Source organism: Petaurus breviceps, unplaced genomic scaffold (assembly GCF_028583685.1).
Source record: "Petaurus breviceps papuanus isolate PSGF00001 unplaced genomic scaffold, PetGlider_PUasm1.0 90919, whole genome shotgun sequence".
Lineage (NCBI taxonomy): Eukaryota > Metazoa > Chordata > Mammalia > Diprotodontia > Petauridae > Petaurus > Petaurus breviceps.
The window spans coordinates 24,762,347-24,766,976 of NW_027187378.1; the positions used below are offsets into that span (position 1 = coordinate 24,762,347).

A 4,630-nucleotide genomic window follows, 5' to 3' on the forward strand; every position below is an offset into this window, starting at 1 on the left:
ATATGTATATGTACATGTATGTGTATATATGTATGTGTGTCTACGTATGCATATACGGATGTCACTTAACCTCTCTCGGATTCAGTTTCCTAGTCTATAAAATGGGGACAATAATAGTATCTACCTTCCTGGGTTGTGGCCAGGGTATCATAGCAACTGTGAGGCAATGGATAGAGCACTGGGCCTGGAGTCAGGAAGACTGAATTCTAATACAGTTTCAGAGACTTACCAGCTGTGTGACCTTAGGCAAGTCACAACCTCTGTTTGCCTCCATTTCTTCAACTGTGAAATGTAGATAATAATATCTCCCAGGGTTGGTTGTGATGATGAAATGGGATATTTATAAAGCACTTAGCACACAGTAGGCATTACTTATTATTATTACTATTATTAATAAATAACATTTATATAGCACTTACTATGTGCCAGGCACTGTGCTAAGCATTTTGCAAATATTATTATTACAGATAATCTATGGAAAGTACCTTAAAGTACTATGCAAATGTTAATTATTAGTATATAAGAATCTTTTGATTCAAGGCTATGACATGAATTTTACTTTCTAATTCATTTGGATCCATTAGAATAGAGTTATAAGGACTAAAACATTTTTCTTAAGCTTGAAGTTGTTCCCGGAAATCAATTTTCTAATATATTCTCTGCATATTAGACATATTTCTCAAATGTTTTACAGCAATGAACCCACCTTGAGTTCCTGTGTTGCTGAAGATATAAACCTTTTCTTTAAATTTATGATCTTTTCCTGCCTTAAGTAATGGCTGGGCCATTTTTTTTCTTTGTAATTTGTTTCTTATTATTTGTTAACAAGGTGTTTTTTAAGACAGACTTAAAGCTAAGAAAGTACTTCCAAAAAGTTTTACAGATCATTTTTCATGAGAGTATTGTGGGTAGAATAGTTTAAAAATATTTATAGAAAAGCAGAGTGGTTAAGACTTGGGTGGGAATTGTGGATATGCTAATCCAGGTAAACATGGTTAGACTGTAGTTGAGAGGTTCTGTGCAAATAGAATTCTATTTGCCCTACGAAATGAGTTTTGCTTTTTGTTTGGAGAGGCAAGCAGGGTGAAGTGACTTGCCCAGGGTAACATAACTAGTAAGCATCACGTGTCAGAGGTCACATTTGGACTCAGCTCTTCCTCCTGAGTCCAGCACCAGTACTTTAACCACTGAACCACCTATCTGCCCCCAAGAAATGTTTTTTATCTTTACTTCTAAAGCAGCTCTTGATGGTGCAATTTTAAGCTACTTTGTTCCTATTCTGAATAGGTCTCAGATTTTGAGCAGCAAAAAACCCTTAGTGATTGGTACAAATCTCTGATTCTGTAGAAAAGAAAAGTGTAACAATGACCCTTCCCCTAAGACACAGAAAGGCCCAGTGGGAATAGAATCCCAAATGGTCTTTGACCAGTGATAGCACCAAATTTCTTTCTATTTGACAAACACAGAAAAGATTTTTTCATGCTGCCCCTTGGACATGTGCTCAGGGCCTAGAATTGATTTTTTTAACTCCAATGTTACCTTAATGCATTCAGTTTTCTAAGTGATAGCCAAGAAAACTGTTCTTGCTAGTTAGTTTTCATAGGATTAAGGATATGTTCCCAAAATAAAATGAACAACAATCCCCTCTTGCTGTCAAAAAAGTTGTTTTCTGAAAAGAAAACAAATCAGGAGGAGATGGTGCTTCTTCCCTCCATTTGGCTACAAAGTCTAATTGTGTGTGGCCATAGGTGTTTTCAAGTATGGTCTTTTACAGATATAAACACATTCCCATATGCTTTCAGGCAATGTTATCTTTGTCACAAGTTCTTGCTACAAGATAATAATATAAGTAAATAAATAAAGATTAATACTAATACTACAGACATTGTTTTCTATAACTGATTTTTTTTAGGTTTGGAAAATAAAAAAACCCTGCATTTCCCATTTTGAGAAAGCTGAGGAAGGGTCAGGTTGCACATGTTGAAAACTGCCCCCTCAGTCAAAGTTTAAAGAAAAAAAGTCCAGGTTTGGGTACCCCAAAATATATGAGGTATACTACCATGTGGATTTTTTTCAGTCTACTCAGTGACCTTGACATTCATTTGCATTCCTTTCTCATGCTTAGTTCCTGTTTCCCCTGTTTATTTTTTTCTCTATCACCCCTGACTACCTAAGTTCCTAACCTTACCTTATTTCAATTTTCCAACTGCACTAGAGAAGAATAGGCCTGGACTTCCTTGGGAGAATTACTGTCTATGAATGAATACAAGGGAGCCAGTGGGCCCTAGGAGTTAGATAAATCTTCTCCTACGTTTTCATCACCTTCATCTCAGACACTTCTATTTCATAAGGGGCTGGGCCAGTTATCTCACAGCAGATCTGAGTGAATTGCACTTTTCCTACCCCGATCACTTTTAAAGTGATTTAAGTTTTTTCAGTCCAACATAAATAATCAAATCCCCCCCCAAAAAGCTTATGCCAATAAGAAGCCAGTTATAGAGTTAGAGAATAGTTTTCAATCCAAATTAAATAAGCAAAATTATAAGCATTTGAAATGTGTATATGTGTATTTGCTGTGGACTTAGATCTTTGGAAGGTTTCTCTGTAGATTCAGTTTGTAATGCTGAATATTTAACTTAAAGTTCTGCAGTGCTCACACCTTCCAGGCTTTGTCCTTTGATACAGATTGATACTCCGATAAGTGTTAAAGCAAAATTTCTTTTGTTGACAGAGATATAACTGGAGACTGTTCCAATGAGTGCCATTCTAAGGACGCTAGCTATGCTGGCAATTGTCCCAGTTTCTGCTATTGTTCCAGTCCCAGGACCATCATTGCTGTCACACTTGCCATCACTTTTGCCCTTAATGGGTTTGTAGCTGCCCTCTATAATATCTTTTCAATCCTTAGCCAATAGTCCTTCACCAGGTTTTATATTGGACCTGTCTCCACCACCACTGAATCCATCATTTTTCTATCATCCAAGGCATCGCTCAAGTCAAAACCAAGAAATTCAGAATCTGATTTTTTGTGGAGGGGTTTAGTGGTTGTCTGAAGACCTAAGGCATCACTCAAGTCAAAATTTGTTGTAGGATTTTGATTGGGTTTGCCACTTCCACATTCAAATCATCCAATTCCCTCGTACAAGGAGTCCAATAAAATCTTAAATCTTTGGCAACCTCTCTGCCACTGACTAGCTGCATGAGCATAGGTAAACCAGTAAATCCTTCTCCAGGACTTCCCATCTTCATTTGTAAAATATTGGGCCCAGGTCAGATTATTTCTAAGGCTCTTTCCAGCTGTGCCAATCAATGTTGTCCATGACTGCCCACCCATTCTTTTAGATTCTCCCAGCCCATCTTCCAAACTCTTCCCAGCTCCAACATCATTTGCCACTATGATGAAGGCAATCTGGCACTGAGTCCTGGTCTCAGGTGGATGGTGAATTCCTCCAGATGCCCCTCCATGCAGCAGAAGCTCTGAGATGAAAGCCAGGGCTAGGAAGCGCGCTGAGCCCCAGGTGGGTATTGCTGGAGGGCAGGTGGCAAGGGGTAGATGGAGGAGGGGTCCCAAGAGGACCAGGAGGCTCAGAAAGATGCGGGAGAGTGAGGAGAGTTGGCTTCCAGAGAACAGAGGGAGGTGCGAAAGGCAGGAGCACACGAGATTTTCCAAACATCCGAACCAGCCCTCCAGCCATGCCATTTTTAAAAAGCTTTTAACTTGTTTATACATTGCCTCTGTTCCTACAGTGGTTTATACTTCACAATAACATTTTCTAACTTAGTCATCCAAAACCTATTTATTGAGCATCCACTATGTGCAAGGCTTTGTAGTTGTAGTGATACAAAGAAGAAAATACTGTCTCTGACCAGATGTAGCTTATAGAATATTAGTGAAGAAAAGCCTTGTATTTAAGTATAATCTGAAGCAGAATGTGATAAAGGCCATGAGAAAGGCTGTGTTATTTTAGAGGAAAGAGGGAAATGGAAAAGGAGGAGTTTGTCAAGATCGGAGGTTTCAGACAAAGGAGAAAGGGAAACAAGGGTATTAGCATGAATCCCCTTGACCTTTTCAAGGTCAGCCTTGAAAAGACTAACTGTGGAGTCTATTGGTTCAGAAAGGAAGTGAAACTAAAAGTGGATAAAGAACAGATTAATTGCGTATGAGAAGGTAGAGAAGGAGGTTCTAGATAGAGGGCAACTTCAAAATTTGAGATGCTAAAGCAATTGCAAATGATTGTTCCAGTAGTCCTTGACATCTTCTCACACTGTCTTCTCTTTTCCCCAGTCTCTGATAAAGAGGAGGCCCTTTTCTTTGCACACACACTTGATCTTATCTCCTCTCCTCTCCCCCAAGATTGCTTCCTCAATTACCTCCTCTCTCACTTTCTTCTCCTCGTCCTCTTCCTTCATGTTTTCAAACACATCCAAGCCTTTCCCATTCTTAAAAAATACCTCATTAGACTTTACTATCCTCTCTCAGTCTGTGGTTCTATATCTTTCCTCTCCTACCAGAGTACCTAACAAAGCTATCTACATTTGCTGCCTTTCATCTACTTCTCTCATTCAATTCTTAGCCCTTTACAATTTGGCGTCTGATCTTATTACTTAACTAAAACTTTCCAAAAGGTAC

General features: G+C 38.8%; 1 pseudogene; it reads right to left on the reverse strand.

Annotated features, from left to right (window-relative positions):
• Positions 1 to 2,636: 2,636 nt before the first annotated feature.
• Positions 2,637 to 4,410, reverse strand: LOC138152186 (CD99 antigen-like protein 2; annotated as a pseudogene).
• Between the last annotated feature and the right edge of the window lie 220 nt (positions 4,411 to 4,630).